We start from the raw sequence: 15,038 nt of genomic DNA on the forward strand, positions 1-15,038 counted from the left end.
ATTACCAAATGTAATAATTTTACATGCATCACTGATGCAAATTACTCCTTGTCGCCTTTCATCGACTTTGTCAGTCAGAATTCGATTGTGGCATCATAATGTGCATAATGACGTTACGTCATTGATTGCGAATAGCAAACAAAATGGCTGCCTCAGTTTGATTTTGTTCTCCACAATTAGACTTCAAAATCTGTTAGAAGGCCAGATTTCTGAGTTACAGTATATGATAAAAATTATCTTAAATATGATTGATTCAAAGAATCGCAACAATTTTTAGAAGCGTCTCATAAAATCTCATATGAAATGAAAAATCAGTTAAAGATAGATATGTTGAAATTGCATTTTTAATCGGGGAACTACCCACCGATTACGAGGAATCCACTCTCGATCAAATCCACGAACCGTAAGCCCAGTTTCGCCCCAATCGGCTGTCAAGCTATATACATACATTGTATGTGCAGTTCTGACAGAGTGAAACTAAGGGATGCAACTCTAATAGATCAGAATGCAAAATCACAAAGTCGATCAGACGTACTAAGAGTGTGCAAAAGCACAGCATCATCTACGACTTACACAAAGTCAACGTTAGTCTGTTAATCACTTATCGGGATTTAAATTCGGGATTTAAATTTTATAAACGATTCGGGGTTGTAACTTGGAGATTGCGCAGGGTTGCTTCACGTTCTATTTTAGGATGTGTATTACATACTTTACTGAATTGACCGAGAATGAAGAAATCCCCCAAGGTATTATGAAGTTTGACTTGATAAATTGTTTCATCTATAAACCAAAACATATACTATATCTTATCGAACCTTCCGCAAGATGTAAGCTGCTACAACCCATACCAAGTGGCTGGTGTTTGCGATTTCATACTGAATATTCTCCGATGTTAAAGTCGCTTTATTGATTTAAACTGATTTAGTTTAAGTGAATACATATACTATATGTTGCATTAATATACGGGGCCATGACCTGAATTAGGTCTTGTGCAAGTCTAGGAATTCGGTACGGTGTAAGCCGTTTCAGATTTACGTGGACACAGTACTATGGTTAGCAGTAACACGAGATCTCGGTGTTCAGGATGGGTATCCGAACGTGGTTTCTTGCTGGTAACCATGCAAAATCAAGGGTCGTGGTTCGTGCATGCTAGCATACCAGTGGGTGTCTACTTTTTCAGCGGTTTGTTAAATTCTCTTTACAGATATCATTTCTTTTTAGATTAATTCAACTACTTTTTAAAGAAATTGGTCAAAATTATCTGCGGCAGTTTTTCACCAAATCTGTGTTTGACTTATTTTGTTTGAATCATAGGTGCTTGTCAAGTTTATAAGTACTTGACCGATTATAGACTAATATATAGAGAAAGGTCCGGAACTCCTCCGTCCTGCAAAACTTGGTCAATTTCATTCATAGTGTCGTCAACATTTTACCAGAAAAGATTTTTCTTTAGTCGGACACGATCGAGATTTCAAACGAAAAACAGAAAACGTGACGGTCTACAATAACAGGGTTTGGTGTTAACAAATATGAGGTCAAAACAAACTTATTTACTTGTCTAACGCTTCATTCCATTTCTCCTTCCGTGCTCCCCATGGTTGTTTTCTGCATCGACAGGTATCAGTGTCAAGTCGACGGCCATCTTGCTACTTACCATTCAAGTTTTGGAAACCGTGATTTCATTGATCGGCTATTGACAGTGGCAAGATGGCCGTCGACTTGACACTGATACCTGTCGATACCTGTTCTCGATCGTGTTCGACTAAAGAAAGTCCATCCCTTTTCAAAGTTTCGAAGCTATGCGTGAAAGAATTAGACTATTTAGGTATGAGTTCTTGGTGTCATATTAAAGATTACTATCTTACCTTTTGTTTAGGGTCAATCGCCACTGAAAAATCTTTTCTGATAAAATTTTGACGACACTTTGAATGAAATTGACCATGTTTTGCAGGACGGAGGAGTTCCAGACCTTTCTCTATATATTAGTCTATAATCGGTATTGGACTTATAAACGTGCTAAGCACCTATGTTTGAATCTTGAACTACATAGTAAATATGAACATGTCTTCCTTGCTTCTATATAGAAAAGTATGTCTTTTCAATTTTACAGTTGTATAAGTTTATGAATTCGTCCTTGCGTTGGCCGATAATCCGGAACACTAGAGGGCATACAAAATATAACATATATATGATATATTCCAGTGTCCATATATATTTGTTCATTATAATGTAACGAAGCAGAAGGTTGCCATGCCAATAAGGTCGTCACGTGACCGGTAAGTGAAATAACACTGTAAATTTGCTCTAATGTGTTGGCCACTTTTAAGAAGCAGTCGGTCAACATTTGGATCCTTAGCTGTAAAACTACAAGTTATCGTAACAAAAATATCAATGTTATAATAACTGGATGTAACCACGCTGAACTCATATAGGACAAGCACCATCATCCTACAATTTGTAGATATATCATTTAGTATTCATACAAGTCACATCCTAAGTATATATCATAAAACGGATTGCTATTCTATATATAAAGTCTTTGTTTCATTTTACAGTGGCAAATTATGTTTAATTAGATATAGTATGTATATATATATATCACAGTACTCACTCAGCACAGTCTGCTATCTTGGCCGAGGAAAGTCCTGGCTAAACTTCCTTCCTATGTATCAGTAGCACGCGAGCCTAACGTGAACAGCTGATCGCAAGACTACCGTGGAAAAGTATATCATTCAGTATATATATATGTATGTACAATGTGTTGGGTTAACTTTATGTCGAGAAGTATGATGGCTGATATTTACTATTTCGTTATTTCACATTTTATCGTTTTTTCGCACTGCGAAAAATAACGCGTTAATCTTCATTTCTTTGTTACGCTTAGTTATGATTGATAGCTATTGATGATAAAAGCTGTCATGCTTCAAAATACATGTACGTGTAACAATGCATTTCGCTTTGTCGCCCGATGAAGCAAAAAGACGACAATCTTCGTTTCGTCCACCCCGTTTTCAATAAAAAGGGCGCCTAAAATATGTAATTTGTCGTTATCTCGCCCAAAGTGAAAACAGAAGTTGATCAAATTGTCGCGTGGTGGTACTAAATAATGAAAATATCGGGGACTTTGAATTGCCATTTTGACGTTCTGTGCCTTCAAAACGACATTGTTAATCAGGAAAACGATAATATTTTTCGTAACTTAAGCGCGAAATAACGAAATAAAACATATAAGACACTATATCAAATGGTGGTGAGCAAGATATACGTTATTTTAGACTTATTGGTATTATAATAAACATTTAAAGTTTATTTAAGTCAGACGTGTATGCTGCTTGTTGTCAGGTTTGCTCCGTATTCACCATCCTAACTTTGATTTGAGATTGTGAACTAACCCCGATTTGACCTAGATTTGAATGGCGCGTGTCGTCGACGAAGTAGAGGACGCTACTTCTTTCATGTCACCTGGTCCTTTTGTTTTGTGTATATTTTGCCCTCGTTTAATTGAGTTTTAGTTTTAATTGTTATTCAGTTTTTTATGTCGGTTTTCTTTGCAGCTTTAGTACACTACTTGGAGTTATTAAACTACGGAAATAGAAGATATTTGAATTCCTACTGCATATCCAAGGAGTCGACAACTCTGGTCCTGTGACCAGTCCTGACGATTTATTTCTGTATTTGTCTGTGTCGTTTGGAAAGGGACAAAAAATAAACAAAATGTACACAAATGTAAAACACAATTATCCCGTCGATTCTTTGCATTTGCAATAGGCATAATTTAATTAACATATATACTTCTCTCTGAAATCAGTTGTTTTCCCAAACAGTATCATTTAATCTTTCATCGATTCTGTCCTTTTTTACACCTAAGAAAACTGATGAACACGGTATGTAGTAACATATTAAAGTTAAGTCTGTTAATCAGAATGCCGAGATGATTTCATGATTTTAACTATGGTCTTAAATTACATGTATTTTAAATCAAACAGTGGGAATAATGGTTCTGCCGTCAGATGTTCGTTATTCCGCCTGTATACGTGACAAAAGTAATACCGGCCTGTTGATATTGCAGACGAAGACTTGCATATACTGACTAATGCAATCTGTTTATTACAATACTGGCCTGATTTTGTAAGACAGTATGTTGTGTACTTTAGTGTACTGCGGTACACGTACCACTTGTACTTAATACACCAGTACCGAGTACAAACTGTCAGAATTAATAGTTTGTAGGAACTATATCCTGCGAGAAACGCGGGGAGGTATTCATACACAAAAATACAAAAAATAAAGAAGGAACTATACAGGTGTGATACGGCGGAAACAATTACACACACCTTGTCATGTCCTTAAATATATTTTAGTGTTAGTCCAGGAAGCCGCGTATAGGGGCATGGTCGGGCGTTCTCTACCCGTGTCTGTTTGTATTTCACGGGAATCTAAGAAACGGGCAGGTCTCTACTGTCATGGTTTTGTCCTTGAGCGAGACAATTCACCATGATTGCTCTGGAGGGCATACGACGTACCTCCCGTATGTTATTCAGTGAGGTAGTCACCAACTACTACAAGGGGACACCGCCTCAAAATGATCCTGACTGTTTACAGGGCTATCAGTCAAGAAAACAAATAAACAAACCTAACTTTGGACATGACTTACACTGTCAAAAAATCCGAAATTGGTTTGATTGGGAAGTATTTGTGGAAATCTGTTGACCAAGTCATGTTGATTCAACAGGAGAGCTGTTAAAATCAGACTGAATATCGCTATCGCAAACGTTGTCGGATACAATATACGAGAAGTACATATGTTGTACAAAGTGATGAGACAGCTGGCTTCCCAAGCAAAAACCAACAGGGCATTGACCTCTATAACCCTTGCTGACTATGACTAATGTAAAAACATTTCGATCACCTTGACCCTGACCATAAAAATAGATTCATTTCATACACATAGCATATATATTTCTAGTTATCGCCACACAGGTACAGATTCAATTATTTTCAATATGTAAATTAGAAAGATAACCAAGATGGAAAAAATCTGAAAATAAACCTGCACATTATAATCTTACAACCCTTCATATCAGTCTGAACATAAACTCTGTTCATAAATGAGCGAGACGCGAAAGATTTCTTTCACTTCAAATGAGAATTTTGATGAATAATTTTTGATACATATAAAGAAAGTGCACGTGTTAGATGATTATTTGATTAAATAATTCACTTCAATGATTTTGGAATTCATTTGATTTAAATGTCTTTTACTTTAAAAGGCCCGTGATTTTTTTTAAATTTCAGATATTGGTTATTATTTCCGCATTAGATTTTTTGTCACGCAAAATCAAGTATGTTTCAAGTGAAATGGTGTCAATAACTTCGTCACTTGTTTTAGCAGTTATTGTCTCTGTATTTCATTTTGATCTTTAAAATGTATTAAATATGCGGTAAATAATACGATTGATTAATTTTGCTGAATAAGTCGCTTGTTTTTACAAGGTTCCTTAAATTCGTGACTAATAAACTTATTTTTTTTCTGGTACAACTCATAAACATTAAAGTATGTACATTATATTGGGTTACGTTATATAAATGCTTCTCAATTGTCTGACATTAAATTCTCATTAAATCGCCACCTTAAAATTTAACTGATACTATTTGATGAAGCACATGCCGTTACTGACGGATGGATAAACCTGGACGGGTTAGCTTCTGTTGACTTTAGGCTGGGCTGGTCTCCGGATGAAATACACGTAGTTTCATTGTCATTATGGGCGGGGCCGGAGGGGGTAGGGTCAGTTTCCCATTCTCTTGTCAAACCCTTCATGGGTAAAACAGGCAAATCTTCTGTGCTATTTTTTTCCTCTCGCATCGCTAATATATCTGGAAAAATGTGTGTATTGTCTCGTACTTTCGTTCCGTAAAGAACGATAACTCCTTTCCGTTATCGTCCTTTACTACATTTCTTTTTTATGCACATGATACTTTCTATAGTATAAAGTACAGGCATATAACAGGTGAAATTGAACATCTTGAACAGCATTCTACTACAAAACTAATACAACAGCTGTAGTTTATTTCCACTTTATGAAAATTCATCAACTTATAGACAGAGGGATTAACCCGATATATGATTCATTCTTGGGTCGTTAAGGAGTGACATTTTAAAATGAAATGGTTATTTATCTTCTACGTCATTTTTACGGAAAGGACAAAATCTTAAATTGTGAGGAATTTTTCTATTTCGTCCAGATTTTAACGGGTTATGTGAAGACAAACGTATTTTGATAACTGCCTTTTGATATTTAACAGGAAAATGCTTACTTAAGTAAGGTTGCAGACAACATACTCAATAATATATTGATATAGTGTGCATTTGGATGAGGTAAAAAAGAAAGACTCACAATCTTGTTTCATATGTCTAGTATTTTTTTTTTCACTAGCATAGATCGATGAATAGATGGACAGAGAGTCAATCTGATCCATTTTCATGGGTACATGTACCATTTTACTTATAAATTGAATGAAATCTGCAAGCAAAAGCAACAGGCGGCCCAAACGCCTAAGCGGGGCACGTAGTGTGCGTTTCAATTGACATAACTTTTTCTGGGATGACGGGAATGATTATAAATACAATAGAATACAATACAATACAATACGATACGATACAATACGATACGATATAATACGATACGACACGATACAATATACATGTAATACAATATAATAAAATACATTATAATACAATACAACACAATACAACACAATACAATACATTACAATAATGTTTTATTTGAGTGTCACATATAATATTATACATTTAAATGTATACAATGATAGCATTTGAGGTCTTTACCACTGGTTTCGGGTGGCGTCTTGGTGCTTGAAATATTTGTCCAGTGGTTTCGGAGGTGTTGGATTGGGTAGGACAGCTGTCTCATCCTTTTGATAGTACCACCGTATTCAAAACATGTCTACGAGTTGTAATATCGGTATTTAATAACACCTAAGCTATCATTCTACGACAGAAGGCCTACTAGCTATTAGGTCTAAGCTTAATATGGTTTGTATCCATGGAGGTGCTGACACTCTTTTTAATAAAATATTAAATTCATGAAACACCCAATTAATTGATTTCAAATGAAATCAACTACTGTTTTGATAAATGTAAAACGCCAATGACGTGAATTTGATACAATGTAAACCACATATTTCGAGAATCATTATTACGGGAAATTTGATAACTTATCGCGATAGCGACGGCTGAAATAGGCCTTTTATCTCTAATAAAGCATTGGTGAAACGTCATGTATGTATGACGTCACAATAATGTTATTGATTTGTGACATATAATTATAGCAGTATATATCAAAACCAGATTATCTTGCAGATTCAGTCTCTTCGCGAAAAAAAACATTGATTACAATACTTCAGTTTGTGTACAGTATCGCGATAAACGTCTTCTGAAATACCACACTGTTCATTAACTTTTTAGTCTAGCTTACTGCTAGCCAACAATCGGTAAACAGTTCAAATGAAAACGATACATTCTTGCTTCTTTTAAGACATTAAATGCACTTTCAAGTTCACAAAGATGGATGACGAAGGACAGAAATCGCTGAAACAAAAATATCGATTGGCCAGGGGAAAATAAAGCATAAAGCTACATTGTATCCCACATACAGTAGATGATCGTTTCGATGTACAATTATATAACATTCAGAAATCTCGTTTAGTCGCCAGCTAACATGTCTTAGGTCACGCTATCACGCGATCACGCGACATGTGACTGAGACTGATCAGTACCGCGAATAGAAACTGTATAAACTTTAGGTACATTGTATTTTACGTCAACAATGAAAAAGTTTGATTTACGTACATTTATATATACCCGTGGTGATAGGGGCCGTGGTAGATCAGTTGGTTAGAGCGTCGGCTTCGTATTTCTTGGGAAGCTGAGAAACAGGCTGGTCTGTGCTGTCATGGTCGTGTCAATTGGCAAGAAACTTTACTCTCATTGATGTGGGTGGCATGCGATAGGCTCCCGTATGTTGTTCAATGAGGTAGTCACCAACTGCTACAAGGAGACCCCGCCTCAAAATAACCATATTAACTGGACAATCAACCAAGCAAACAAACAAACGAACCCACGTAATGAGAGCGCGTGAGATGTCTTACATGTACTTTGGGAGGAAACCTGGATACCCCGAGAAAACCCAGTGGCTTGGAAAGTCATAACCTGATATCTTGTCAATAGACTTTGGTGTATCACCACCTGTATTGGATTATAACCGTGACGTTTTCGCTGTTTAAACTCCTCCACCATCATACAAATGATAGCGAAGCGTATGCACGGTGAAGTGTAAAGAGTACGAGATGGTAATCAAATCGAAAAGACATATCGGCTACATTATAATGTTATGTGCACTGAGATGAAAAATGTTACCGAAACGTCTCGTTTTTAGGACGTACACAGTGTATCTAGATGTTTCCATCACCGCGGTGGCCGAGTGGTTAAGGTGTCCCGACACTTTATCACTAGCCTACCACCTCTGGGTTGCAAGTTCGAAAACCTACGTGGGGCAGTTGCCAGGTACTGACCGTAGACCGGTGGTTTGTCTCCGGGTTCTCCGGCTTTCCTCCACCTCCACGTCCTTAAATGACCCTGGCTGTTTATAGGACGTTAAAATTTAGATATTATTCTGTCTGTCCATCACTTTGGTTTAATTTTGTAGCATGGTCTACAGTGTATGATTCTGAATCAATTGATCTAGAACTGGAATTGTTTCCTTTCCGATCTGGTAATTTCCGGTCTTTTTATGTGTTAGTATTTTATCGTGTTCATGGAATGGTCTCCAAATCTCCTCCCGGACTCTTTGATATGCAATACGTCGTAGTTCTTATATTCGATGATTTCAACGAGATAATTGTTCATAACACGTAATTTATATACAATATTGATCATTGAAATATGTTTCCGTTGTTTGATCGCGTCACATTGTAGGCACATAGCGCATCAAAGTTGTAATCGTCGAAAACATTCCTTTTGCATGTTTCTACACCACAAATGAAAAAGATGAATACAAAACTTGGGTTTATTTCGTTTAAAAATCAACAACAAGCATTAGTTGTGTTGTTCCAATACCGCCCAAGGAACACATGCTGTGGTTTGGAAATTACTGTACAGTTTTATAATTTCGCGCGGCAAAAATTTCGCGGTTGTCCCATGTGACTTAGTTGGCGGGTATCAAACGCGCAATAATGCCTTGTCAACTTTCTGCAAAAAACACTTCTACACATATGTGGATATATCTAAATATTCGCTTTGAATTTATTTTCGCGGAATGCTTAACGACCTTAATTTCGCGGAATGCTTAACGACCGCGAATAAAGCGAAATCAAATTTCCCTCAAATATTACTCACTATACAGTAGATGGAGATATATATATCGGAAACGTACCATCGTCGGGGAATTAGCTAAACCATCACGCGTATAATTCATTCTCGGCACCTGTGTAACTCGAACCCATGTTAAAAGGGGGAAATGGTCAAAGGCTTGAATACACTCACAAAAACAGAATGATCTGTAATAGCAATCTACCTATCTAAAAACTGGTGATGAGCTGAACAGATGTCAAGAGTAGTCGTGTAGTACAGTGTGAATGGACACGTGTGTGCTCCCAATATACGAGTGTGTTAGTAGGACAATGATCATCTCGTGATCACGCGCTTTACAGCTGGCTGAAACATAGAGTGTAGTGTATATAACATTCTCTTCATTTTTTTTTGCCAAGTCAGTGGTATCACTAGTACCAATATAGGACAAAGACGGAAAAAACGAGAACTATTCAAGGTATGCGTCTTGAATTAATATACGAAAATTTCAATGTTACAATTTTTGTAGCAAACTCAATGTTTTATAGCTCTTTTCGCAGAATTACACTCAGATAGATATTTAATTTATCCTATGTCATAACATCATACTGTCAGAATCAGTATATGATAGTATCATATTTATCCTAAGAATAGTCTTCCTGACCAAAACCAATCGTTTTGCTTACTAGGGAAACGGAATTTGGGAGTGGCATATATATACATGTACTTCCGTGTACAGGTATTTGTTTTTGTTTGTTTGTTGTTGTTTTAAAGATTATACTGATTGGCCCGGACCGTTCTCATTTGACATTTACTGTTACACTATCAAAACAATTCACTTTCAAAAGTTAATTAAAGTATCATTTTTATGAGAAATGTGCTTTATGCAAATCGTATCTTTTTCGCGAGACTTATATTTTCGTACCAGTTACATCTGTGGGTTATGCTCCTAGCATTCATTGATTTGGAATGCAGAGGCATAACAAATTGTGTACATTCAAATCTGTTGGAAATGTCGTTGATTTACTAAAATCATATTATCACTCTACTCTGGTTTTGAAATATGAAGAACCTTAGATACTCCGCCTGATAAAGATTCCTAACTACATCCATCCAATGACATTAACATTCAGTAGTCAGAGTTGAAGTCCAGGACAAGAGTGTTCATGACCTTGAACTCAAGCATACATAGCCGAAAATTGTACATGACACACAACCTTGCCACCATCCAAACAACAGTTTATGTATATCCATACACACATATATCTGCCCGTCAGGTCGCAGAAAAATAAGTCCCGGATATCATTTGATATTTCACCTCATTCTGACCTTGACCTTGAGCGTACGGACCCGAAATTGTACGCGACGCCACACTTTTAAAAATCCTAAATGTATTTAACGTCATTTGCATACAAACCTTCATCGTGTCAGAAGTTATGACATGGATCTCGGACAAATAAACAACGGGCGGATTACTGTTTTGGGTAGCAAAATATAAGCGGACAACGATTGTTAGGATGCACTACACAATTTTTCGTCGGTAGGTGGTCAGAAATGAGAACATGCACTAAACATGGACCGTGTCCAGGTCATTCTCGATTTAGAGTCGTATGTGACGTTCCATCCTTCACACAGGAATTTCATACGCATGTTTTCGTGTGTTTATATTACATACATGAACTACTTGCAAGTGCTAGTGTACTTTTGGGTGAGTACTATATGCACGTTTATATAGCAATAAGCATTATGTAATAAATTGGGTGGTAGGACACTAGATGATGTAGCAATAGGAAAATATTTACAAATATAGAAAGTAGAAATATTAGTTTTTTAACATTTGGGTGAATTTTGCTGATTACGCGGAGCCCTTTGTATCGCGAAAATTTGTCCCATGCGTATTATTTTGATATCAATTTGCCTAATCTCGAAGTGCAAATGGTTGGATCGATCGTGAAAGCTACCATCACGCGTATAGTTTACATATCAACATCGCGAAATTGAACCCCCGCGAAAATAACCACGTTTACAGTAACATAAACTGGCGGGTCTTTGACTGAAAAAATAAAACTTTGAAAAAATCGCAAAAATAACAAAAAAATTACAATGGCATTTTCCTGATTGCCATTAGTATTCATCTGGAGAATTCTACCAATGTTGATCACACCGACATAAAAAGGAAGCTATAGATCAACCTCAAGGTCGTTTAAACTAGGGAAATTATAAACAGACATTATAGATTTGCATGGAGACTTAGAGAAAAAAATTACCAGGTATTACGGGAGAGTAAGCGTCTTCGAATCTAGGTCAAATCTCGGTTCAGCCACAATCACAAATGCGAAATAGAGTGATAACGAGCAACTGTGCAACAAGCAACAAACGCGCACTTCATATCGCTTAATGGAATAGAATATTTTCAAATGAGACCAATATATCAATTGGTGTTATGAGATCAAACTAAGAAGGAATGCTATTTGTTATTGTGTGCTTACTGAAATTAAACGTCACTGACGAACACAGACGGTATATTTGAACATGATTCCAGCTAATTAGAAATAAAAATGTCTGCATTATTCATCATATCGGGTTACGAGAAGCAGCTTTTATATTTTAATTTATATATGCTTAGGTCTACATCTGCTTTGAAATTGTTACCTAGCATTGCCGCTTTGGACGTACAATGTATGTTCAGTTTTAAATGCACCATGCGTATATGTTTCTAAATAATTATATGAATATGTGCCCACTTTTACTTGCATGTATGATAAATATCTATAAAAATTATAATATGGTCCTGTTCATTCGATACCTCAGCGCCAGGCTAACTTAACGACTCCACGAGATAGGTCGTGACATATGTTCGAGATAGGCCGTGACATGTTTGAGATAGGCCGTAACATATGTTTGAGATAGGCAGTAACATATGTTTGTGATAGGCCGTAACATATGTTTGAGATAGGCCGTAATATATATTTGAGATAGGCAGTAACATATGTTTGAGATAGGCCGTAACATATGTTCGAGATAGGCCTAACATATGTTCGAGATAGGCCGTAACATATGTTTGTGATAGGCCGTAACATATATTCGAGATAGACCCTGACATGTTTGAGATAGGCCCTAACGTAAGTTCGAGATAGGCTGTAACATATGTTTGAGATAGACCGTAACATATGTTTGAGATAGGCCGTAACATACTGTATGTTCGAGATAAGCCGCAATATATGATCGAGATAGGCCGGGACATATGTTCGAGATAGGCCTAACATATGTTCGAGATAGGTCTTGACATATGATCGAAATAGGCCTAACATATATTCGAGATACGCCGTAACATATGTTTGAGATAGGCCGTTACATATGTTCAAGATATGCCGTAACATTTGTTCGAGATTGGCCGTAACATATGTTCGAGATAGGCCGTGACATATGTTCGAGATAGGCCTAACATATGTTCGAGATAGGCAGTAACATATGTTCGAGATAGGCTGTAGCATATATTCGAGATAGGCCGTAACATATGTTCGAGATAGGCCTAACATATGTTCGAGATATACCGCAACATATGTTCGATATAGGATGTAACATATGTTCGAGATAGGTCGTGGCAAGTACTGTGACATATGTTCGAGATAGGCCTATTTGATGCTAGTGTATTTCTAACCCTCCAGACCCCCTGATTGAAGGCAGTTATTAGAGAATGTGGGATAACTGTACGTCTCTTCCCTCCTTCATGCCTCTTAAAAATCGCGAGAATACATCCCCTGCCATACCATCGATCCGGGTGGCCGAGTGGTTAAGGTGTCCCGACACTTTATCACTAGCCCTCCACCACTGGGTTGCGAGTTCGAAACCTATGTGGGGCAGTTGCCAGGTACTGACCGTAGGCCGGTGGTTTTTCTCCGGGTACTCCGGCTTTCCTCCACCTCCAAAACCTGGCACGTCCTTAAATGACCCTGGCTGTTAATAGGACGTTAAACAAAACAAACCAAACCATCAATCCGCCATCGTATGCCGCTGTTAACTCATCGATGTCTTTATCTCAGTCATGTCTAAGTAAGAAGTACCAGACCAAGTTTTCCAGGTAGGTTTTATTTAAGGAATAATTAGTATTAGTTGCACCGGAGACCTGATCCTTAAGCACAGGTGACGGCCACCGCATTTAAAACAGATTTTACCAAATCAAAAAAATATCAACATATTCAAAAAGATTATACCAAATCAAAAATATCAAAATATTCAAAAAGATTATACCAAATAGAAAATATCAACATATTCAAAAGGATTATACCAAATCAAAAATATCAAAATATTCAAAAAGATTATACCAAATCATAAATATCAACATATTCAAAAAGATTATATGAAAATAAAAAATATCAACATATACAAAAAGATAATACCAAATCAAAAATATCAAAATATTCAAAAAGATTATACCAAATCAAAAATATCAACAGAGGCAATGCTCACTTAAAGAAGAGAAACATAATCACTATATTACTTGAAACAATGTCAAAAAGAAAAATAAATGATACAATTCATTAAAAAAAAATCCAATATTATCTCAGGCGTGTTATTTCCACATATGTATGAACGCTAAATTTCGTCGAAATAAATCTTAAGATATTTCATTCGGTATAAGTAAATGTGCGTCGTATTACAGTTACTACATCGTTACTTTCCACAGTTTCAGATATCCTGGCTAGCGATCAATTATTATGGACAAGGAGAGAAATTTTCCGATCGCTTTTGACTCTCGCTAAGTAAATTAATTCATGAATATTCCGATCACCTTATGTTGAACTTCCTCGTTTACTTATGGAATACCAGCAAATTCCAATCGGATAATGGATCCGATTAAAGTGCTGGCTATAGCTAAATTTGAACCATTTCGATTGCCTGCACCACAAATCACAAGTTGTTTTAATCATACACAGATTGTATTATTAAATATCTTTAAAATCTCTCATTTTAAAAATTTCAATACAATTGGGCTTAATGGAAAATAAGTTAGTTTATTCAGGTAAATCCAGGTGAAAAACCACCGGCCTACTGTCAGTACCAGGCAATTGCCCCACGAAGGTTTCGAACTCGCAACCCAGAGGTGGAGGGCTAGTGTTAAAGTCTGTCAAGCAGTTGCCTGATCCATTTTATATTACTTAAGGTTATATGAAAGTTGTTATCTATGTCAGATCAGAAAGCAAATTTCAAATAATTTCAATACACATTACATTTTACTTCAGATATTACGTGGAATTAGTTGAATGGTGGCCGGTTTAAGTTTGATACAATAGAAACAGTATCTATTGAACGGCATAATACAGCGTGTTTTGGTGTTCTAGGACTCGTCAGTGATAGGAGGCGAGCGAAAACTCGAAATACGCGGTAGACAGAGAAAATATGGATTTGAGGTGGTAGTCCGGAAGGGGAGGGGGTTCAGGAGGGGGAGGGGAAATCTGGAAGGGGAGGGAAATCTTGGAAGGGGAGCCTATAAAGGGAGGAGGATTCGGAAGGAGAGGGGGTCTGGAAAGGGAGGGGGATTCGGAAGGAGGGACTGGAAGGAGAAGTGGGCTGGAAGGAGAAGTGGGCTGGAAGGAGAAGTGGGCTGGATGGGAGGTGGGTTGGGGTGTGGTGGGGTGGGGTTGCGGGGGCGTTGGGGGGGGGGGGG

At 37.0% G+C, this 15,038-nt stretch overlaps 1 protein-coding gene across 1 annotated transcript in view; it reads right to left on the minus strand.

The window, feature by feature from the left end:
• The window catches only part of LOC117327044 (organic cation transporter protein-like), a 50,102-nt gene extending 47,402 nt beyond the window's left edge, over positions 1–2,700 (minus strand). Inside the window, exon 1 of the mRNA XM_033883869.1 lies at positions 2,612–2,700. The gene's annotated coding sequence lies outside the window, so the exon portion shown is untranslated. The remainder of the gene's footprint in view (positions 1–2,611) is intronic.
• Between the last annotated feature and the right edge of the window lie 12,338 nt (positions 2,701–15,038).

The sequence above is a fragment of the Pecten maximus genome, chromosome 5 (assembly GCF_902652985.1).
Source record: "Pecten maximus chromosome 5, xPecMax1.1, whole genome shotgun sequence".
Lineage (NCBI taxonomy): Eukaryota > Metazoa > Mollusca > Bivalvia > Pectinida > Pectinidae > Pecten > Pecten maximus.